Source organism: Acomys russatus, chromosome X, assembly GCF_903995435.1.
Source record: "Acomys russatus chromosome X, mAcoRus1.1, whole genome shotgun sequence".
Lineage (NCBI taxonomy): Eukaryota > Metazoa > Chordata > Mammalia > Rodentia > Muridae > Acomys > Acomys russatus.
Genome location: NC_067169.1, coordinates 105,024,778 through 105,050,201, shown reverse-complemented (window position 1 = coordinate 105,050,201; position 25,424 = coordinate 105,024,778). Strand labels below are relative to the sequence as shown.

Genomic DNA, 25,424 nt, shown 5'->3' with positions numbered 1-25,424 from the left:
AAATACTGTCCTTTTCTAAAGCGTATTTTTGTGCACTGTGCATACCAGGTACTTATGTACATTTGAAACCTGGGAACATGATTTTGTGCCCAGAACATCATTTGCTTACTGCTCATTTTCCCTGAAGAATTGAACTTTCTGCCTGTACCATCCTTAAAGCAACTCTTTCTCTAAATCCTGTGTCATTTGATCTTCAGCTTACAGATTTATGTGTTTTAGAGGAATCATAGCTATCTGCTGTCATCTTTTCATTTTCCTCTGTCTATTTAACTGTGTATTCAATGTTTGAGTTTTTTAAAAATCTGTTTTTGTGATTATTGTTGTATAAACCGGATTTCTAATCCTGTTTGAAGATTCAACATTGTTTGCTTTTACTTTTATTTTATTAATTTAATAACTATTTTTATAGAGGTTCTCTCTATGTATCTCTGTCTGGGTTCTGGAACTCAGTATAGATCCACTGTCTTTGCCTTCTGAGTGCTGGGATTAAAGGAGTGGGCCAGCACGCCTGGCATGTTTCGGTGTTTTTATTCCTATACTGACAGTTATTTTACCCAGGGTAAAGCTCCTGCCAGATGTAATTATACATTTAAGTTAAGTTTTGTTGTCTTGATGTTGCTCTCTTTAAAAAGTCAGTAAATAGCTGGGGGTGGTGGCACACCACCTGTAATCCCTAGCACTCAGGAAGGCAGAGTCAGGCAGATGGCTATGAGTTCAAAGCCAGCCTGGTCTACAAAGTGAATATAGGACAGCAAAGGCTATAGAGAGAAACCCTGTCTCGAAAAACAAACAAAAATCCCCACACCCCCTCCCACACACAAAAAGTTAGTAAGTGATTCCACTTTTGTCAGTGTTTCATTTTCTGACCCATCTCCCCTGTGTGGATTTAACCACATGGTCACTAGAGATAGACTGAATCATTTTGATATTTTGTTTATGATACATTTTGTGCAGTACTATTTACTGTTATGCCTAGTGTGTTATTTGGTTAAAGAACATATGGCTATAGCATCCATTCATTAGAAATAGTTTTTCCTCTCGCACTGAGACCAGACAAGGCAGCCTTCCCCCTTCTCTGATGATAAAGAAAGGGGAGAATGACGAGAGGGATGAGAGTGGGTGGGAGCAGAGGAAGAGGGCTGCAATCAGGATGTAATGTGAATAAATAAACAAAATTTTAAAAAAGAAAATATTGCCACATTAAATAATTTTTCAGCTATGACTTTGTCAGAAGCATTTATTAAACAAATGCCTTCAACTGGATGTTTTCTATTATAAATAGACGTTTTCTGTTGAAATTCATTTGTACACACTAGAAGTTGGAATAAAAATTAACCTTCTTCTTTGGAGTAAAGAATAGACAGTGAGGGGAGTTTCCAAACTCTGGAAATTGTCCTGAAATTTAAAAGTGTAAAGCCCATAGAAATATAGCTGTGTTAAATACAACAAATTCCCTAAGCCAAGACATATCTTGTTTGTGGGCCACAGTTTGCCAACAAACTACATAGTAATGATATTTTAAATTTTCTACATGCAAAAATGCACAGATTGTGTTGTTGCCTTTTTCATGGCTGGAAATGGAATCAAAGGCCGAATGCCTGCTAGCCACTAGTTCTGCTAGTGAGCTGTTTTCATAACCTGTGTTTTCTGTTGTTCTGTTTGGTGACAGGGTTTCACTGTGTAACCCCAATTGGTGTCCAACTTGTAGTCCTTCCTTAGCCTTTCCAAGGGCTGGGAATATAGGTATCCATCCCTGGTTTGGGCTTTGGAATTTTTTTTCTTCTGTGAGTTCACACTATTTATTTGGCTTTTTTATGCAGCAAAATACTTTGTGTAGACAGCATTGTACTGTCACTAATCTTTTACCCAGAGTTTAGATTGTTTTAAGAATACATTGTCACATTGTCTTCAAATCTTTGTTCAGGAGCCTATTTGTGAAAGATAAGTGACACTAACATAGCAATTTGAGGATTTTTAATGCCTCCAGAACACTGTGTACTTCTTTTGAAGATTTCACAAACATCTAACTGCAGAAGTTGTTTTTTCTTTTGTTAATGTTTATGCTTATCACTTAAGTGAACTTAAATTTTTCTTGCTTCACTGATAGCATAGTTTGTAGTTTTTGAAGTTTCTTGGTTTCTTCATTTTTTTCTAATAGCAAAGAAAGTACCTTATCTGGAAGTAAGCTCAGAGGGTTGGGACTGCCACTAGTTGATAAGGCACATGCTTCACATACACAAGGCTCCAACTTCTAACCCTAGACAGAAAATTAAGTTTTGGAAACAAATTCAGTCTCAAATGGAAGAGAAGAACATGAAATCTACAGACATTTTCATTCTGCCAGTACATACCACTGAAGAAAAGATTTCACCTTAGGATACTGTTATTTTTGAAGGTAGCTTGAGAATCAGTCTTCATGAACGCTTCTTTCTTTGGTGAATTACATATGTAGCCATTAAACTATTCAAAATGTGACATGATATCAGTAAGTGACAATACTTAGAAACAATGTCACCTTAGACTAGCAGCTTTGAGAAGGACTTATTGTGTGGCCTCAACTAAATCATGAGAATCCTATCACCCGTGTTTCTCTTCGAACAACAGTCTTTGGTGACAGATACTTTGGAGGACTATTTGTGGTTTCTTACCAGAATTTTTATAAATGTCAGGGGTTATTTAATGCTGAAAGTCATATTATAGCCAATAGAAGTTCTATATGAATTCAATTCCCAAAGACATGATTGGTTTAACAAACATTTACTGAAACATCTTACTTGTTAGACACTGATTGTGGTCAGTACTGTGCAGAGTATAAAATCATGGAAGACAGTACTGTGCAGAGTACAAAATCATGGAAGACAGTACTGTGCAGAGTACAAAATCATGGAAGACAGTACTGTGCAGAGTATAAAATCATGGAAGATATGACTTCAGATTGACCTCTTAGTATAGGCCGCTCTGTTGTGTGCTGTAAGCCATGTATTATCTCACAGTTAAAAGAGTCCACAGAAAGGACAGGACTTGGATTATATTTAGATGTAGAAGTTAAAGACACAGACTTGGAAGAAGTGGTGTTTGAAATAGTCTTTGAAGAAGCGATAGGCAGATATTCCAGGCAGAAGGGATAAGCTAAGCAAAGTCAGAATGGGGAAGCCGGTGTGTCTGAGAAGTTGACTGTTAAATTTGGACAGGCTGGAGAATAGAGCTTAAATTTGAAAGAAGTGGGCTTAAAATTCAGTGAAGGAGGAAGAATGAGGAAGAATGTGACTCTCTGGTAGAGTGATGCCTAGCAAGTACAAGGTCCTGAGTTCTGTCTTCAGCATACGCAGAGACAGTACAGAGTTAGGACTCTAGGCTTTATTCTGTAGCTGTGAGAATCTAGGGTATTTTTTAAATGGTGTGTGTGTGTGTGTGTGTGTGTGTGTGTGTGTGTGTGTGTGTGTGTGTGTGAACCAGGTTATGACATTGGTAGGAGAGTGCCCGCAAGGGTGTTGGAAGTGCAGATGAAGGTATGTGGGTGCATATTTATCAATCTGTTGTAGCCCATGAATCATCTCTTCAACCTGAAATTATATGGCTTGGACTAATTTACAGTTACTGAATCTTTTAAAACACTTTATTTCAAAGAATTTTAAGACATAATTTTTTACTTTCTTTTTTTATTTTAACTAGTTTATTCAGATTACATCTCAATTGTTATCCCCTCACTTGTATCCTCCCATTCCTCCATCTCTCCCTCTTTCACCCTATTCCCCTCCCCTAAGTCTGTGACAGAGGAGGACCTCTTCCCCCACCATATGGTCACAGCCCATCAAGCCTCATCTTGGTAGCCTGCTTATCCTTTCTCTAAGTGCCACCAGGTCTCCCCACCAAGGGGAAGTGGTCAAATATGGGGCACCAGAGTTCATGTCAGAGTCAGTCCCCACTCTCCACACAACTTTGGAGAATGGCCTGTCCATTGGCTAGATCTGGATAGGGATTCAATGTTTACTGCATGTATTGTCCTTGGTTGGTGCAGTAGTTTGACCAAACTCCCCTGGGTCCAGATTGACCCGTCATGATGTTCTTCTTGTGGGTTTCTAGGACCCTCTGGATCTTTCTATTTCCCTATTCTCCCATACTTCCCTTGCCTAGAATCCCAATAGGAAGTCCTCACATCTATCCCAATCTCCTGGTAAGTGAAGACTTTCATGGGACATCCTTTTTGGGCTAGTGTCCAGTTATGAGTGCATATATACCATGTGAGTTTTTCTGGGTTTGGCTTAACTCACTCAATATGATCCTTTCTGGTTCCATCCATTTGTCTGCAAATTTCAGACAATTAAAAAATGTTTTTAAAAGCTGAGTAGTATTCCGTAGTGTAAATATACCACAGTTTCTTTATCCATTCTTCTACTGAGGGACACTTAGGCTGTTTCCAGGTTCTGGCTATTATGAATAAGGCTGCTATGAACATGGTTGAGCATATGACCTTGTTGTATGGTGGAGCATCTTCTGAGTATATTCCAAAGAGTGGAATAGCTGCATCTTGAGGTAGCCCTATTCCCAGTTTTCTGAAAAAGTGCCAGAATGATTTCCAAAGTGGTTGTACAAGTTTACACTCCTGCCAGCAATGAAGGAGTGTACCCCTTTATCATTGGATTATCACAGTAATACATCTTTCAAAATCATATTCAATGGTGACCATTTAGGAAAGCTTTCAGACTGGGGCTCTGGTAGGATTTCGTTGTGGATACAATCACTGGCTACTCTTGCAAAGGACCCAGGTTCAATTTCCAGTATCCACAAACATCTATAAACTCCAGTTCTAGGGGATCTGACACCCGCTTCTGTCTTCTGTAAACACTATGCACGAATGTGCTTCACAGACATAAATGCAGACAAAACTCCCATATACAAAAAATAAGAGAACAATTTTTCAATTAAAGATTATTGGGGTGGGGCTGGAAGGATGGCTGAATTGTCAAGGTGCTTACTGTGCAAGCATGAAGACATGAGTTTGGGATCCCCAGCACCCACATAAAAAGACAAGTGTAGTAGCTCACGCTTGTAATCCTAGTGCTGGGAGGCAGAGAAAGGTTGCTTTCTGGGGCCTGCTGCCCAGCTAACCCAGCATAGTTGGTGGATTCCAAAATCAGTGAGAGATCCTTTCTTAAAAGAAAAAAAAATGAACAGCATGACAATTGACATCAACTTCTGCCCTCTACATAATTGCATACACATGTATATCCCTCCAAACCTCTGCACACATGTACCACACACATATACTACACACACACACACACACACACACACACACTTTATCCTGGCTGAGGTTGCACATACCTACAGGTCCCAGCAGAGAGCTTGAAACAGAAGGATCATGAGTTTGAGACCAACCTAAGCTATCTTTACTGATACCCAGTCTCAAAAAAAAATTTTAAGTAAAGTTTTAGTAAAGGTCTCCCCTTCTTTCTGTTATTTTATTTTTTGGCAAAGGCACTGTCTTACTATCATATCTTTTCATGTCTAGTACATAATAGGGCCTTTAAAAGTATTAGCTTAGTGAAGACAAATGCCTTATGCATGAAACTTTTATACAGTTATATGACAACTTTCTTCACTAAATCAGGTTTGTGCAAATAGAATTCTATCCCTCAGAATCATAGACCTGTTCTTTGTTCAAATATTGTTGGATATTCTAAAAATGTTGGCTTTTGTGTACTTTTATCTTATATTGGGACCTTCAATGTTTTTCTGTCTAGCTACAAATTATTTTTAAATAATTTGTGTGATAATTTAGTAAAATTTAAACATAAGTTCATATTAAAACGTTGGAAATTGAGTTTGATAGTACACGGGTAGCTCACCAATCTTGCTATCATTCGAAGCGGGATTTTTGATAACGAGGTCATCCTTATTCAAAGGATTTTAGGAAAAACATGACTGATGATGACAACGACTACTACTACTACTACACACACACACACACACACACACACACACGCGCGCGCGCGCGCTCGCTTTTATATATAGTTCAGTTGATAACTTGTTCTAAATACTCCATGATATCTTGACTTCTTGGAGTCAGAACATAGAAAGACAAAGAAAATTTCGAATAAAGAAAATCCGTGCATTGACACTTTTGAAAAATCCTCAAGAACTGCAATTTAGTAGACTCTCCTTTGAAAAGAAATAGGGAGATACTAAGAGCGTAGTCTGAAGATGTAGTTTTGAAGAGGATATCTAGGCAGGCTTATGAGATACATTTTTGAGGTTTTTAAGTCAGTACATGCTCTTGCACTTTCGCCCCATCTTTATGACCATTCCTGGATAGCAATGTCCGGTATTCAAAACAGAGTATCTGGAGGCCCTGTGAAATCCTCGGTATCCAAGATATGAGCCATTTTAGGCAGCTGACTGCTTTCTTTCAAAAACAAGAAAGATAAGCTGGGCATGGTGGCCAGTGCCTGTAATTCTTGAACTTGGGAGTTGGAGGCAGATGCATTAAAAAAATAAATAAAGCTCAGGATCATCTTTGGCTATATAATGAGTTTCTGCCCAGCCTGGGCTACATGAGACCTTGTCATGAAACATACAAATAACAACAACCAGAGAGACAGACAGAGGCAAGTTCCTGGAATCTTTTTTAAAGTTTTTCAACAAAGAAGAAAATGAGTGCTGTGTTTTAAGTACCTAGTAACCTTCAGCTGAAGTCAGCTTTGACAATTACTTCCGTAACTGTGATTTGAATGTGTTAATGGACAACTGACCTGTCAAGAGAATCAAGGCTCTTTTCTTCAAAATTTTGATGCCTTGCTTTGATGGCACGTGACATCTATTCAGTGTTGGAAATAACAAAACACACTTTTCCTTATTTCTCGCCCAATTTCCTATTTTCCCACAAGAGAAACAGGTAAGGACCAAACGATCTTCCTTTAAGTCAGACTTTCATTTTTAAATAATTTAACTTCAATATTATTGTGTTTGAAACCAAACTATAATGAAAATGTAGTGAATAAGTCACTACTACATTGTGTGGGGGGAGGGTAATAAAAGAAAGCCCTTGTGCCTAAAGAGAATTACTTATGCCATTTTTTTTCATCCTTTTCATTTTCAACTGCTCTGAGTAATTCCTCAGGGAAATCCCAGGTCTCCCAGCAAACTTGCTCTTCCTCCTTCTCAGCTACCCATTGACATCCTGGTTGCCTTCGCTTCCTCTCTTCTTTTCCCAACTGCTCAGTGAGTTTAAAGTCCTAGAACAGAAAGCCTGCAGCCTTACCTGGGGGCTCTGCAACTTCAGGAGAGGGGAGGCTGACCTTCATGGGTGAGCTGCATGAGGCCTTTGGAGCTAAGCTGGGTCCCCTTTGTTTCTTCCTCAGTATCTTGGCCCAGTCCTTTTCACATGACAGGGAATTAAGTGTTGAATTATTTCTTTGATCAGGGAGAAAGCAATGTAATTCAGTACGTTTTCTTATTTGCTCACGGTTGCCTGAAAGCTCTGTATTACTTTTGGGGCCCAGTGATGAGCTTTACTTTAGATTTGGAATACTTTGGTATATTTATCAAATTTGAAAAGACCATCTTGTCATCGTGACTATGTCAGACTTGCTCTTCCAGCCTAATGTAATGATCTTATTGGAAAAATATCTTTCGTGTAAGTCATTTCCAAAATTTTTTCAAGGAATGTGACTGAATAAATAGAAATAGAGCAGATCAGCATGGGAAGAATCTGATTCTGTCTCAGTTGCTTTTCTTTTTTCTGTCTTTTTTCCTTCGGTTTGTTAAGCTCCTAAATGGTTTTCATTTGGATGTTATTGTATTGTGAGCATTCCAGTACTGAGAACTGGAGTTCTCAGTTTAAAATCAGATTCCACCGATCCTTACAATTGTCATTTATACACAAAGCACGTAATATTGTATCCCATACCTTCAGCACAGTTATTTTTCAGTCTAAAGTAAAAGTAAAGAAGAAATGAACTAAGTGCAGCTGCAATTAATTTCAGTATAAAATGGAAAAAGAAAAAAAAAATACATGGAACTTGACAAATGGGTGTGGATATTTTCTTCATTTTGTGCAAGAGAGTGACTGAGAATGTAGCTCAGTGGTAGCGTGTTTAAGGCTCTTTGTTCTTTACCCAGCACTGTGCGGGGAGAGGATGTTGTGTGTGTGTGTGTGTGTGTGTGTGTGTGTGTGTGTGTGTGTGTGTGTGTGTGTTACGTGTGTGTAAAGCATGCATATAAATATGTCCATATATGCACACGCAGAGCAGGACTTTGGATGTCTTCCTCTGGTTCTCTTTGCCTTATTGCCTGGAGACAGGGCCTCTTCTTGAACCAGAAGCTGATGGTTTCAGCTAGGCTGGCCAGCCAGGGAGTTCTCAGGATCCTTGTGTCGCCAAGGTTACAGACGAATTTTGTATCTAGTGCTTGCTTTGAGGGTTAGGAATCTGCTGATCCTCAGCTTTAGATTATCCATATTGAGACACTGTAGTCAGTGTTGAGCTGTTTGTTTTGAGGTAAAAGCATAGTTTTGCTTTTACCTCATATTTTCCAGATATATGTCTCTGGGGGGTTAAAAAAAAAGGATTAATGTTTACAAATGACTAGGGCTTCTGCAGCCAGTGAAGGTATGAATTTAAGGAGAACTGGGGGAGTTTTTTCACTTCCATTTGGGTCCTTAGCAAATATTCAGAAAAACACTCTGCCAGTGCTTGTAGAACAAATATACTCACCATGGAACCAGAGCTCTCACGTACTTACTTGCCATTATAACTAATAGCCCTATTTTTGTAAGCAGAAAATGAATTTATTTCCTAGTAACTCCGAGGAGCCCAATCTTTCATTTAGTGATCTACGTCAGCTTCCTTGTACATCACGGCTAGCACCGTTACCAATGTCAGAGTCATGGAGTAAAAATGTGCAGCTCTTCACAGTGGCCTTTTAGAAGTAGAATTATCAGTAACAGGAAAGTGCTTGAGAAAGAGCTAAATCTATTGTGTGATAAATAGAACAGTATTCCCTGAGAGCAAAGGTTCAGGGAAGTATGGTGACAGACGACCTTGATCTGGCCACTTGCTGGTCATGTCTGTTCTCTTGTCTTACCCCACACCTGCTGAAGAAGACAACAAGGGCTAGGCTTGGCCTGCTGCTTTCAAGAAACCCTCCTAGTGGTTCTGATGAACTCCAATATTTGAAAGGCTTTATTTTAGAGAAAACGTAACAATTGAAGAGGATGTTTCAATGCTGCAGAATCTTTACAACTGTATGTTGTTCTCCCCAGTGCTTTTGTTCCTCCCTGCTTGTTCAAACGTGGGAGAAAGTGGTGGCTGGTTCACAGGATTCATATACCCTTGAAAGCCTGTTATATTTCTCCTGACAAAAGCATCACAATGCTTATTGTGTGTGGGAAGGCTCTGAGAGTTCTTTATCTAAGACAGTAGTTTACTGCCTCATATCCTGACATTTCTTAAAATCCTTCCACCATAGAACTTTACTGTTGTGGATCCTATAGAATCTTCTCATGGAATACTGTGTAGGTGATTATCCAAGAGACATATTGTTGGATAAATGTGTGAAACTGAAATGAAATGAAATTATTGTAATCGTGTATCTGTTATAATGTTTTAGAGGGGTTTATAACATTTTAGAAAGGTTAGTGAGTTTCTATACCTCCAAAGCTCCATTGCGAAACTATAAAATTTTATAAGCAGCAAATGTCAGGACAGAATTGGTGTGTATATTTGTGTATGCTTGCTTATGAAACATACACATGTATGAAAATATCACTTACGTGTATTTAAGTATTTTTTGCATTTTTACATTTATATGAGTCAATCTTAGCTTCTTAGTGGTTGGCTTGTTAGGAAAAGTGGAAAATGAACTGACTCTTTTATAGTCAGATTTAAATGAGATTCAAATTTTTATTATTTAACCTCTTTTTATACTATTTAAAATCTCGTTTCTGTACATAATCATTGCTATTTTAACAATTCACATCTTCTTTTACAATCTATTTGGAGGACTCAAAAGTTTTTATTTGAGAATTTCACACATTATATAACATATCTTGATCAATCTGCCCGCATTCCCTCCGCTCCGGTCCCTTCCCTATGCCTCCACCACTATTCCCTCCCAGTTTCATTTGTTCTTTTTACTTAACTGTTATACAATCTGTTCACTGCTTTATCCTTTTCAGTAACCAGAAGCCACTATGACCTGTCTGATTTTGGTATCTTTTTAAATAAATGTGATAAATAAAATATAATACTGATTATAGTAATCTTAGAAAAACTGTGTCAGTCAAAAGGAACTGTGATGTCCGATGGTTTTGTTTATAGTGAAGATGATTTCTGAAATATTTCATTAGGATTCTTTTTTAACGTTTTGTTTATTTTAAATTATTCACATTGCATCCCCATTGTTATCCACTCATTCTTATCTTCCCATTCGCACCCTCCCTCCCTCTTCAGCCCTATTCCCTTGACCGCTGGGGGGACCTCCTCCCCCACTGTCTGACCACAGCCTATCAGGTCTCATCTGGATAGCCTGTATCCCCTTCCTCTGTGTGCCCACAAGGTCACCCTGCCAAGGAGAAATAATCAAATCATGAGTTCATGTCAGAGGCAGCCAACACACACACACACACACACACACACACACACACACACACACACATGCATGCGCGAACACACACACACACACACACACACACACACACACACACACACACCGTGGAGAATGAGCTCTCTATTGGCTACATTTGAACCAATGTCTAGGTTCTCTACATGCATTGTCCTTGACTGGTGCATCAGTTCGTGAAGGCCACTCTGTGTCCAGATCCACCGGCCTTGATGGTCTCTCCGTGGAGCTTCTGACACCACCACCCCCTCCTTCCATCTCCCAACTCTTGCATATTCATTAGGATTCTAAGATGAGTTTCTGTCGTGCCAATTTTCAGAAATTTTATTTTATTTGCCGAGTGCTGGCTCTAGAACCGGGAGCCTTTGGCATGCTAGCAAGTGCTATACCACTGAAATGCATTCTGGCCTTTGTTACTTATAAATCATAATGTAGGCTGCTTGTAATACTAAGAGATTTATTAATCTCTTAAGTGCTAGTTTGTTGACAGTTGAAGAGGTTATTTGAAGTGATTTAGGAGCATGAGAGTCATCTATAGCTCTGCATCTTTATCTTCTGCTCCTCTACCTATGAAAATGCTAAGATGTGGTAGCAGCAATTGCTTAATTGTGCTATCCAGTTCTCATAAGAGAGATCTTATTTTTAACATGTTAAATTTTTTGTCTAGGAATATAATTTATATTATATAATCAAGAATTACATAGAGTATAATGCATTACTTCCAGTGGAGAGCTAAAATGATAGAAATCTCTCTAATTTGTTAGACTGAGTTAATTATAAGTGTGTCAGTTTTATTGAAAAGTAATAATAAAATACATTTTTGCATATGATATTATTTTATTTCTAAAATATACTAAATTTTACCCAGTTCCTATAGTCATTCAATGAACCTATAAAGTATATGAGGTTAGGAATTATTTGTGAAAAAGTTTAATTAACGGAATTTGAAATACAATCTAGTGCACTTGGATTCCACTTTAGTGTTCTTTAAAATAGAAAGTGCATTCATATTAAAATGCATTCCTTCTTAATTTAGGAAAAATATGTTTGGAGTATGAGTAGTCTGTGTTAGTTTTCTGTTGCTATGAAAAAATACAAAATACCTTAAAAGAAGAAAACATGAATGTTGTCTTACAGTTTCAGAGGTTTTTTTCTGAGGTCTGTCCTTGGATCTGTTAAGTCCTATGATGGGAAAGCTTGTGGCAAAGGGAGGCTGCCGATCTCATGTCAGCCAAGAAGAAAATAGAAATAGATAGATAGGTATGGGGAGAAAGAGAGAAAACTAGAAAGAGAAAAGGAGATTGATTGATGATTGACTAAGGTCTCAAAATTGATGTCTAGGAAACATTCCAAATAATCAGAATTGGACCTAATATCCTAAGGTTATGTCAACTCCCAGTAGAGTTACCATCTGGGTAGTGAGATTTCACACATGACCCTTTCATTAATATTGCAGATTTAAGCCAAAATAATTACTTCTAGATGGCTGATTCTCATAACAATGGATTTATGATTGTTATTTTTTTAGTAATACTCTTTAAAAGTATGTTTTTCATTCTTTGTGTTCAGTTGTTTGCCATTTATCATATGAGCCAGATTCTTGTCATCAGCAAATGTATATAGCACTTTATGTCTCAAAAGTTGTGGAAAAGAACCAAATGAGAAATCGAAGAGTTGATGCTTATACATTACTGATGTATTTACAATGACGTAGACGCCTACTATTTATATCTGAAAATCACAAAGTTCACGGAAGTGAGCTTTTGGTAGGGAAATCTTTGGTGGGGGAAGGTGGAGATGGTGTGAATGTACTTTATTTGAATTGTCCTGTTCTTACAGGAATGGAATACTTCAGAAGAACAATCTGTACTGTTCTTTTCAAAACAAGGTTGACTTTTTGTACTCTTTGGAGTTTTTCTCCACTTGGTGATAATGTTGCACCTACAGCACTCAAATACCTGTGATCAGAAAGCCTGCTCCAGAATGAAAACACTGCATTTTAAAAGTTCTTCCTTAGGGTAGTAATAAGGGTCACAGAGTGCTAGACTTTCTCCATTGGTTCTGTCTCTCAGTAGGGTTTTGCTGGACTGTTCTTTTTGTTGGGTCTTAGTGGCTTGTTATTCAACTCCCTTGACCTAGCTCTTGAAAATGTAACATTGTTTCTACCAAATAAACTTGCAAAGGCCTGAAACTTTTGTTGAAACACAGCTATCATTCCACTTGTGAACAGATGAAGACTTTATTTTTTGTTTCAGTGACTGACTGGTTGCTGCATGTTTTTGTGTCCCCCTCCATTTTAAACGCGCACATGCGCGTGTGTGTATGTGTGTGTAAGACAGAGACAGACAGACAGACAGACAGACAGACAGACAGACAGAGATGCATGCGCATGTGGAAGCCAGAAGTTGATGCCCAGTGTGTTTCTGTACCATTCTCCACCTTAATTTTCTGACAGGATCTCTGGAGACCCTCCTTATCCATCCACTACATACAGCAGGGAGAACCATGTAACAATCATGAGTTCTATAAATGTTACATTCATAGTGGTTTGGCTATTTGTATGTGTCCAGCTTGAAGTAAACGTTTTTCCTATCTTGTTGGCTCTAAATTTCTGAATAGCATTCAATATCTATCTTACCTCAACTCTAATAACTTAACTTCTTTATCTTGATCTAAAAAATCTTATCCCCTAACCAACTAAACTTGATAGTAAAACTAAACTATCTTGGCCTTCAATGTCCCTCAGAGACTTGAGAAGGAATAAAACTTAAATTCCTGAGTGAACCAGCAGTTTGGGTTAGCAGCTTCCAAAATGTGCAGATTGCTTTGTCTATTTTCTAATTATCCCCAAATACCTATGTACTTACTAAAGCATCTCACTCTACATCTATTTGCATATTAAATAGTTTCTGGTTATTCCTAATACCAATTAATGTTCAGTCCTTGCTAGAGGGAGTGTTGAGATTTGGTAAAACTATTGGAAAGTATCTATTACACTATGCTCAGTTTAGCTCTACCAAAGTATTACAAGGCAAGAAGGTGTCTTCAGAATGTGACCTGCAACTAGGATAAATTACCTAAGTAAAAGTACACACTGTATTCCTTTTTTAAAATATCTCTGTCAGCCTGGGCACTTTCTTCCTTTTATAGTTCAGTTCTCTCTGTTAGGAAGAGTCAATGAAGTAATGCATTTATAACACTTTTACCAGTGCCTGGTAAGTACCCAATCAAAGCAGCCACCTATATTAAAATGGACACACTGTGAAAAATGCAAACCAACTAGGTAGGGCACACACATTTGTAATCCCAATATTCCAAACCTAAAGCAGGAAAGTTGAGTTTGAGGCAAAACACACACACACACACACACACACACACACACACACACACACACACACACAGTAAGACACTGATTCAACTCTCCAAAATTAAACTAGTTCACATCATCTTATGGGTCTTTCAAATGACTTTTTGTTGTGATAGGATTAGTGGAAAACCTAAATATGTGTTAACCATAATGCATAGCAAATAATCTAAGCTAAAATGTATGTATAGCTTTCCTCCAGCATACTTATAAATAATATGAATTACTTAATACTTCAGCACTCATTTGTATATGTTCTTATAGAAGCTAGTGTGTAATAAGCTCACTGCAAAACATGAAATGATATAAGACCAAAAAATTATGCTTCAATTACCTTTAGGAGAAATACCCATGTGAGAGACCAGCATACTGACACCTAGCTTATTTTACTTTATTGGATTTATAAAATATTTTCTAGAATGGAATTTGACATGCCTTATATAACATGCACAAGCAAGCTCATTTAATTTTTTTCAAAGACACATTTTTTTCAGTTTTATTGTGATGGACAAGGAGGGCACAGTATAACTAGGGTAGATAGGTTTTATTTTATTGTTACTTACCAATTAGAGGACTCCACTCAGTAAAGTACAGATTAGAGTGCACTGTTGCATGGTGACACCTTTCTGTGCAGAATATAAAGTTTTCACGTTGTGAAAAGCACTGCCTCCTTCCAAGTATGCCAGTCTCCCTGTAAGTTTTCTTCCAGCTCTTCAAGTTGACTCAGGGAGTAAAACTGATAGTTTTTAGACACGCTAATTAATTCTCTCTGTTCTTTGCCCCCTTTTTTTCTGTTTTGGATTTGGAGATCAGAATCTTTTTGAAATGATCACATTTCAACATCTTCTCAGTAAGGGCATGGGACATTTATGGTTTAAGGATTTATTGATTGATTGATTATTATATATGCAGTGCTCTGCCTGCATATATTCCTGCAGGCCAGAAGAGGGCATCAGATCATATTATAGATGGGTGTGAGCCACCATCTGATTGCTGGGACTTGAATTCAGGACCTCTGGAAGAGCAGTCAGTGCTCTTATCCTCTGAGTCATCTCTCAGCTCAGGATTGATTTATTTTAAAGCATAAAACCTTCCTTAATGTCTTTATTTTACTTAAACTAATCCATGTTCTGGTTACATTGTTTAGGTAGTTGACTAGTAGAAACAGACTTATCATTGTCAGATATTAACAGCTTACCAAAAGCAGAAGGTGACTTGAGTGAGATTGCTGCCCTTTCTGAGCCAGACTTGAGGACCATTTGAAAACACATTTTTAAAAATTATGGCAGTGGTTGGTTTCATTTTGAACTTTTTGTTGATTCAGTTTATATCTCTGAGACATGTATCTCTGGATTTGGATGAAATGGAGGCGAGTTAGTGGATGCTAACACAAGGCACAATCAGTTGTTTTCATGTCTACAGAACATAGTAGGTAGCTGACCTAAATTTTAGATGAATTTCAGATACATTTTTGCTGAAAATACCACATAATTTAAATATTATACACATGGAAAGTGGAGTTTTATTTTGGAATTTGTATGGCACTCTAAACTGCCTTGGTGTTAGATCCTACAGTTTTAAATAAATCTTAAATAATGCACTTAGACTGTTATAGATATATATGAAATTACTATCAAAATGTGCCACAGTGCATGCTGCCAAGTATTTTAGAGGTGGTCGTTGTCACCAAGTAAAGCTTCCTGCTTGGAAATTACATCTTGTTATTAGTTGGATGAATGATAGGAGGACAAGGAAAATGCTCCTTTTAGTGTGAATATTATTTGTCTCTTTTTAAGGCTTGCAACGTGATCTCACACTTAAAAACTTAACAGTCTTCACTTACCAGGAAAGTGGGACAGAGGAGAGGATATCCTATTGGGACTGTAGGTGAGAGAAGCATGGGAGAATGGGGAAATAGAAGGACCCAGAGGGTCCTAGAACCCTACAGGAAGAACATTGTGATGGGCAGATCTGGGCCCAGGGAATCCTGCTCAAACTATGGCACCAGCCAAGGACAATACGTGCAGTAAACTTCGAACCCCTACCCAGATCTAGCCAAGGGACGGGACATTCTCCACTGCTGAGTGGAGAGCGGGGACTGACTTTCACACATACTCTGGTGCCCCATATTTGACCACGCCGTTCTCTGGTTGGGGAGGCCTTGTGTGTGGCACTCAGAGTTAAGGCTATCAGGCTACCAAGAAGAGACTTGATACCCTATGAGCATATACAAGGGGAGGAGGTCTCCCTCAGTCACAGTCATAGGGGAGGAGAGTAAGGGGAAAATGGGAGGGAGGGAGGAATGGGAGGATAGAAGGGATGGGATAACACTTGAGGTGTAATATGAATACATTAATAAAATATAATTAAAAAACAACAACCTGTAAAAACTTTGACACCATGTTCTTAAAATTCCTTACCTGAAAGGAGTGCTTACTTTTAGCATAAGAGCAGCTGATTTTTATCTTTATGTCCTTAATTTTAAAATACAGTAGCAAGTCTGTAATTGTATGTGCCCATTATACACCTTTTGGTGGATGGATAGGTGGCTGGATTTTGAGGCATAATTATCAAACTTATTAGCATCACATTGAGTCTTCCAAAGGTAACTTGTTTAAATCTGAACAATAATTAGCATTTTCTCATCTTATGTTCTTACATGTTTGCAAGATATTGATCTACATTAAATCCTTGTTTGAAACTTGCATTTCACATAGAGACAGGAAATTTAATTTTGCTAAATGGAAACCCTAAAGTTTAAGCATAGCATATAGCTAAACCTCATAGGAATCGAGAGAATTGCCAAATACCTTCCTACTTCCTGAGTTTTAGTACAGTTAAAACTCACTTGAGACCCTTAAGTCATGGAAAACCTGGAGTAACTGGCTTGATTCCAGGGGAAAGAAGTCACAGTGTAGGAAAGCCAGTTTGACAGAGGTGACTTGCAGTTCTGATTTGAAAACTTGCCTGAAGAAGCCTTCACACAAAAGAAAGCACAGCAGGCATGGCAGAATTCCTGATAAGGCTATGGGAGGCTTGAGAAGGTGATAGTGGGATGTTGTTTTGTAGCAATCATAGGAAAAAAATTACATCTTGTTAGCTTTGAGGAGACTTAGTCTAGGCAAAACACCAAACCAAACCAAACCAAATCACACACACACACACACACACACACAAATTAAAAATAAAAATTAAAACCAACCAACCAACCAAACAAACAAAGAAAGGACCACTGCAATGGAAAATTACTTTTTCAATATAGGACAGAAATAAAAATGAAAACTAAAATAAAACAAAAGAAGAACAAAAAGAACAAAGCAACTTTGATCCACACAGTGTCATGGATTCCAGTTTGATCCTCAGGTTGTTTATCTGTATCTTTAGGAAGATGAATTTGATTGATGTTTTCATGAGGTACGCTAAAAGAGGGAGGATAGTGGCCATTTGATGTAACGTGGCAGTTTTTACTAATTAAACAATGGTGTAAAGTGCTGAGTGAGCAAGAGTGAACAAATATCTTTACTGTAGGCCAAATGGGACTCATGTATATTTTCATTTCCCAAGAAAAGCATATTTTTATTCCATTTCTTTCACCTATTTGATCAAGACGCCTTGTTTTTGATAATCCTGTTATGGAACTAGTGGTCTGTAGTACACATCCTGGAAAATGCTAGACTGATTTTCAAGGGTCTTTCCAGTTTTGTCAATTAATGCCTCTGTTATATGTCCATCAATATATAACGTTCTCCAACATAGTATAATTTCATTCTTTTAGGATGTACTAATTCTGAGTCTTTAATAATTCAACTCAAGAAGTCTACATTACTAAAGAATAAAACTAAATTCTGTGACTAGAAATTGATTCTTAAATAGGTACTTCTGTGATATATATTTATATTCAATAATGTGAGCCAATTGTTTTATGGAATATATTTTTTTTCATTAGAATTAGTCATGGCCTTGATTTTCCTTTGTTTTCATTGTATTCTTATTTTATGTATATGGGGGTTTTTGTTTTGATTTGGTTTGGTTTTTTGTTTTTGGGTTTTTTGTTTTGTTTTGTTGCTTATATTTGTTTGTGCACTAAATACATGCAATGTCTGCGAAGGCCAGAAGAGGGCGTCAGATCCCCAGGACTGGAGCTCCAGATAGCTGTGAGTCACCATGTGGAAGGGATGCAGGAAGTGAAGCCTGGCGCGCTAGAAAAGCGCCAGGGCTTTTAACCGGGGAGCCATCTCATTAGCCCTATTATTTTTAACGATCCCTTCTTATTTTTTATATGTTTATTAGTGTCTTGCTTGGGTGTTTGTTTGTGTGAGGGCATCAGATGTCCCGGAACTGGAGTTACAGACAGTTGTGAGCTGCCATGTGGGTGCTGGGAATTGAACCTTAGTTTTCTGGCAGAGCAGTCAGTGCTCTTAACCTCTAACTATCTCTCCAGGCCTTTCCTTTGTTTTAACAAGAGCAATCAAGCATTGATTTGTGTTTCGAGTATGCACATGCATACATTTTATGTGTGTATATGTAGTTACACGACACAAATCGCTCATTTCCCTGGACGTTAATGGGTGGCTTCTGCTTGAATTTGAGTATTCCGCAGACAGGATTTAGAAAGAAAAAGTTTAACTTCTCCCTAGCTCATTTTGTATGCTCAAAAATCTGTTGAGTAACTTTTGAGACTGCTTAGGAGTGTAGCTCAAAGGTAGAGCGCTCTGCAGGAAGCCCAGATTCCACCCCTAGCTCCACAAATAGCCGGTCACTTACCATGCTCCTTCCCATCTTAAACTAAAGAGGGAGCTCCAACAGGCATTGCGGTCACTTCAATATACAATTAAGTAAGTGCACAGTTTGCCTCTGTGGCTGGGAAGGTGGAGTGACTGACAGAGTAAGTGATTGGTGTGAAGCTTGTGGTGGGAGGAGCTATGGAGTGAACAAATTGCCTTCTCCAGCAGTCAACTTCCTTCAGTTCCTGCAGCTGGTCAGGTAAGCTGGAGCCTAGCATTCCTTCTGGGTGACTGGTGTACTGATCCTGGCCTGGTGGGTCTCATAAGACGGAGCTTCTCCGGCCCTTTTGGGAAAGGGAGTAAAATGGGTTTGAGTGGGTTTGACTTTATTTAGCTCAGTTCGCAGCATAGAACGGATGCGGAGCAAGTTACCAGATAAAATATTGAACGGAGCATACGTATATTCCGATTGTTTATCTAAAATTCAAACTAAATTAGGAGTATTGTATTTTTATTTGATAAATTTAACATCCCTAGGTAGGCTTCAAAGCGTAAGCCTTAGCGGAGAGGAAAGGGTACAAGCAGCCGGTGTTCTTTTTGTCCTGGCTTCCTAATTGCTGTGGTAGATGCTGAAGGGGGTGTCCGGACAAAGAAAGTAAAGGAGCTGGAAAGAGACACGGAGCTGTTTATATTGTTTCATGACAAAGTCTATGAAGTAAGTAGCACTTAGATTGCATGGCTTGAAGTGTATTTTGTTCCTTGCGGGCAATACACTAAGTTTTCCATATTTAATGGCATTTTATGTTCGCTGCCACCAGATGCTGAAAGCCAGCTTCTGTGAATACTTACCATCAGAAGTGCTTCTGAATTTGAGGATAGCGTGGCACCAATGTGTTTTTTTTTTTTTTTTTATCCTGGTAGTTTAGTTAGATTCTGGCTATTTTTAAAATAGAGATGATTCATTCACAAGGAGTTTGTTATTGACTAAGTATCCAGTTAATAGTTTATGTACTAGGATTGAAGGTATTTGATTAGAGCAGGGGTAAAAAAAAAACTGTACGTTTACTTGAAGGGAGGGGCAGCAGAGGCAGATTCTGACAATTGGTGAGGTCAGCTTGCTTGCCTGTGGACAAGAAGTAGGTGGGGTTTTGGTTTTTTTGTTTTTTACTGTAGTTACTATTTCAAACTTTTCAGTGAAAAAAGTTAAGCCAATAATTATTCAAAAGTAAAAGCTTTAGTGTAGACTAAGTAAAACTTTGGCAGAATATATTTTTAAAAAGTTGTTATATACAGTAGAGAGCCACAAGAAGGTCCGCATGCTGTGATTTTCCTAACGCCACGTAGTCCACCTTTGTCTACATAGCTTAGGGGAATTTGACCTATAGCATGCTCTGAGAAATTCTGGGTAGGGGTGGGGCAGGTAGAGAAGCTCTTCCCTCTAAACTGACCCTAGAGATACAGAGCTCCTGTTGGGCGGGCCCAGGTGCTGATTAGATATGGATCAGTGCCTGGATTTTGCTGTGGTGGTTCATACAGTGCAGGCCTGTATTCTGGGGGATCTTGAGACCCTGGGATTAGAACTAGGGATCATGCCTGTGTGCGTAATGGATTCATGTGACTTCTAGTTTAGTCATAGTAAATTACTAGAATGTTTCAGCCATGATGGTCATATATTCCTCAGGGTTCACAATCACAGCAGAGAACTTAAAGACTATTTTTTAAGACCTAAGTGAATTAATAGTTTGTTTAGGAAATTCAATTAGGAGTTGTCTCAGTCATGTGTTGACTATTATTTCTTAGAGAAAGAAGGATCTCATGAAACGGAATAGAAAGAGGAGCAGGGAGGAGTTTTAAGTGTGGCGCTCTACAGAATTAGCCTCCCAATGTTTAGCAAACCTGTGTAGCCACTGTTCCCCAGGCCACACAAGCCTGGGGGATTCAAAGAGGAGAATAATAGAGTTCTTGCCTGAGACAGACTCCCGGAGTCTGGTAGGAGAGAGAGGCATGCCGACAATGTATTGATGTATTTAGCATAAGTGCTAGGGTGGTGCTGAGTATACAGATGGAGGCACAAAAGTGATAAAGGGTTCTGGGAGTGGGGAGAAGACTTTAGGAACAGTATTTGCGCACACGTAGTCATTTGAACAGACTCCATATTGGGCAGTGAGAATGTGGAAATTTAGCTTTTGTGCTTACTAAGCTGCTTATGAATTAGGACAAATCTTTTCACCCGTTTGACCTTTGCTTTCTTTCTGTCAGATAGGGGTGCCCAAGATGTTTCTTCAAATCTGGTTCGGCCCTAAAATGTTTCAGTTCTCAGAATCAAATTATCTTAGTGGGCTCTCCTAGAACAACAGACAATTATTGAGCCTAATCCTCTCTTAGTGCTTTGGAGGTCACGGCTACAAACCTCTCTTGAAGAATATAGACAAGAAAATTTGACTCTCTTCCCAGAGTCTTACCCTAATTCAGACATGATAGCTGTTTGCAAGGAGGCCATGGTTGCCCTAAGAAATGTGACTCAAAAAAAAAAAAAAAAAAAAAAAAGCATTCTAATAGTATGAAGAAAGGGATGTTGATTGTAACTCTGAGGAGCATTTAGCTGGCCCATTCCTTCGTGGTTTGTGTTTAGCCCCCATTAATTTTTCCTTCAACATATTTTTTGGAAAGAGTTTGTTAAAACTTTCTTTTCCAGATTTCTTACCCGCATCTCAAATTTATAATAAAGATGGTATGTAGTGTGTTAAGGATACTCTTGGTCTGACACATTAATACTGGATGATGATAAACTATTTGGAAGAGAAAATTATGCAAATTATCCCTATTAGCAGAAAGACTAAACTCTAAGAGAAAGTAGGGATTTATTTGTAATTTCTGATAGCTGGCAAAAACTCACTTTGGGTTGATACTGACTCACCTTTTGCCCTTTGAAATATTTCCTAGACATCAATAGGTCCGTGATGGTTGCAGGAACCAGACATCCCAGTGCCTGTGAAATGTAAATTCTCTATTCACTTCTACATCCTCTGAGAAGCCGGGTCTAGGAGCACACAGATGTTGTAGTGGGACATCACAGATCAGGATCTTTTCCTTCACTTACCACATGATCACTAAAACAGAATAACTGTTTTTCTTCTTGAACAAATCATCTATGTGGTGTGTTTAACATTTAATTTTTGGTTGCTGATAGTCAATAAGAGTATATCTTTGAAAGGTTAATTTAGGTATAATTTTATTTAAGAAAGGCTATTTTTATCTACCGCACCCAAAAACTCCCAAGTATATGAAGAAGCAAATTATTCTGCAAACAGCTGTTTTTGTTAAAGATACAGTGACTGACAGAAGGTAGGTTTTAGCTTCCTAGGGTCCTTTTCATATTTTGATAGATGGCAGGGCTTTCTCATGAACATAAAAAGTACTTCGCAGAGGTTTTTTTCTACCAAGTGCATAGTATTCTGTTAGTTGACAGACTTTCTCATAATTCCCAAGACTTTGGTAGGATTTGAATCATTACAATGGTGCTTTTCTTTCTCGGTTAAAGGCTTTCTGTTCACTCTTGAAAAGCCTAAAGGTACAGGAAAGGCAATAGATAGAATTTTGGAGGTTTTATAAATGCTCTTCAAGTTTCTCCTTTGCCTGTTATCAACTTTTTGATGCAGATGTGGTTCACAGATGTCATCAGCCGTTCCCTCGCCCTGCTGCTTTTTGGTTGCGTTTTCCATCACAGAAGAAGGGGAAAGGGAGCTGGAGGATTCATCAGTGTGGGAGCATTCATTTCAGCAGAGAACTACTTTCCTTCTACAATCATTGTGCTAGTTGTTTAACTTAATGACATAATGACGGCCGGGTGATAATGACATGTTTTTAAGGCCAAAGAAAAGTAGGAAAGAGGGAAATTGAGGCAAGCATAAATGAGCTTGCTCTCTAATCCCCTTATTTATAAAAGTCTCTGTGAATGGCTAAGGGCTGAGGGATATTTATTTACATGTTAGCAAGCCTTAGCTGCTGTTTTTAAGCCAAAAGACGTTGGCTCCTAACATTTACCAAGTCCTTCAGGACCAGGTCTAATACTTACCTAATGCATGACAACTCTGACGCTCTCCATCTGGCTGAGAATATACAGGCCTTGTGACACCATAGACTTAGCTGTGGAAAATGAGGGGCCGCTCAAAGGTTGGCAAAGGGTGTCTTGTGGCCCACTCAGACTGGGTAGTGGGCCCAGGCACACACGTGGGAACCTTTCTAATCTGTAGCGATTTTTTTCCCCTAAAGGACAGCATCAGTCTTTGGGGCAGTCCCCTCCCCTCCATATCCTAATCTATCAAGTCATTTTACCATTAAGAAAGAAAACAGGAGTTACCAAATTTATATCCCTATCATGCCAATTAAAATATTCATGCCTATAACTAAATTTGGGTTTCTTGAAGAACGAATCTTATCTAGAAGTTTATTACTACCAAATGTTCTGCATACAAATACATTACCCTGAGTTCTGATGTGAGTTTTTAAAAGATACATGAGAGTTTTGGTTTTCCTTTGTACCAGTGTATTCCAAAGATAACGTAAATATTAAATTACATGATCTCCTCATCTATTGTTTTGATAAAAAACATAGATTTTTGTATTTTATAAGTAATGTAAATGTTGTTAAAGTACTATAATCCTTAGCAAATGCTAAAATCCCAATCAGTCCCCTTAAAAGACACTCTGTTCTGAATATAAAAGATGTATTAATCTGTTTTTCTCTTTTGCAGAGGCGCTACAGACTGTATTCCATAGCTCCGTAATACTAACTGACTTAAGCTATCTAGCCTTTGCAACCCAAGGCAGTCCTTCTCAGCAGCTGCCTGGTTTCTTTTCCTCACTGCTGCTTTGTAACTGCCCCAAACCATAGGGCTTGATGCAATGTCCCCGAATGTGAGTCTGCAGCAAGATGGAAGATAGGCAAGAGTCAGGAGAAAGGTATTTCCACCTGGTTAGAGAGAAGAGCCCCAGATGCAGCTGCAGCTGCTGCTGAAAAGGACTGCAATCTAGAAGAGAGGTCAGAGATTGATTGAGACTTAAGATTTGGACAATTACAGGGTTGCCTGCAACTTTGGAAAATTCCACTTCTCCTGGCAAATGAGATGAGAGAAGAGAGCAGGGTTTAGGCTCAAGCCTTGGGAAAATGTGTGCTTTGGGGGTATGGGAAGAGTCGAAGTAGGCGCAGAAACTGCCATGCCATGGTGGAAGTCACCAGAGGCTTCTAGACTGGAATTTTGAGCCAAATAACCTTAGTTATGTTGCCAGAGGGTAATCCTCTTGAATGTCTTAGCCTTTAAGGGAGATACAGTAGATCTAAAATTATGTTTATGGGTTTGAGGGAAAAGACCCCTGAGATTGTGATTTTAGTATGGGTGAGATTTTCTTACAGTCCTTATATGTGTTGAAATTGTATAGGTTTTCCTAAGATGTTTGTGTGAGTTCAGGAGAATCAGCTTAATAACATTTCTAAGTCTTATGTACAATTTCTTCTTTATCCAGAATTTAATAACAAAGCTTTTTCGCTTTTTCCTCCAAGACAGGGTTTCTCTGTGTAGCCCTGGGTGTCCTAAACTTCCTTTATAGACCAGGCTGGCCTCGAACTCACTGAGATCCATCTGTCTCTGCCTCTCCAAGTACTGGGATTACAGATGTGTGCCACCATGCCTGGTTTAAGAACAAAGTTTAAATATATATTTGAAGTGAGGTTATCATTAGATTTTATAAATTATTTTAGTTTAAAAATAACTTTGCCAGTGGAAGAAACAAAAGGGCAAATGGTAGAAAACAATAAGTGTACTTTCAATTTTTCATGCTATGTTGTAGGTTATGCTCGACCTTATGAATATATGCAATGATCATACAAGTAAATTTTATATACATATATATTGGAATTACTGAAGACTTTACAAGAAAAAAGCAATTATAATGCACTCAAGTTTGTATTATATGTAGCTCAGTAAACATTTTGAGGTAAACAACATGTTTCTCAATAAAATTGTAGGAATGACTTCATAGAAAGTTACTGAAATATGGATAGATGAACATTTTTATCATCTGGGTATTGCAAATATGTAAAGCATGCATGGATGTGTTGAATGAACAGTCTTGGTCAACTAACTCACTTTTCTCCTGGGAATTCAGGTGGCCTAGCAACTTGCATCCTGCATCAAAAAAAAAAGCTTGCATTTTTTCCCTTCTTCATCTTCCTTCTCCAATATCTTCATGCACTGAAAAGAATCAACATCTGTGGGAAAAGGTTTTACTTGCAGTTGTGCTTATCTTAAAAGGATTATGGTGGATTTAGTAATCCAAACAGGATAGTCGTTAGTTGCTTCATGTAAGGGTCATAGTTAAATACAGTGGTAGGTCATATTAAGACATTGCCATAAACAGCTTGTCTGGTGACACTCTTTGCTACCACAGCTGAGTCGGCTTTTGGGTGACATCAAAGGCATGTAGAGTTTTCATTTTGATTTTTTTCCTTTTTTGAAACAGGCCCCACTCTGTAACCGAAGTTAGCCTTAAACTCATGGCAGTCCTCCTGCCAGTGCCTCCACAGTACAGGGATTTCAGACATGAGCCATTATGCGTGGTTCAATGGAATTTAAATATTATCATCTCTTGAAAGTGCTTAAACTATGAATTAAAAAATGATGAGAATCCAAGACATACTTTAGCATCTAATGACCTAA

The 25,424-nt window shown here is 38.3% G+C and overlaps 1 protein-coding gene across 8 annotated transcripts in view; it reads left to right on the top strand.

Annotated features, from left to right (window-relative positions):
- Nucleotides 1-25,424, top strand: part of Mbnl3 (muscleblind like splicing regulator 3) — a 94,754-nt gene that overhangs the window by 45,160 nt on the left and 24,170 nt on the right. The gene's annotated exons all lie outside the window — the stretch shown is intronic.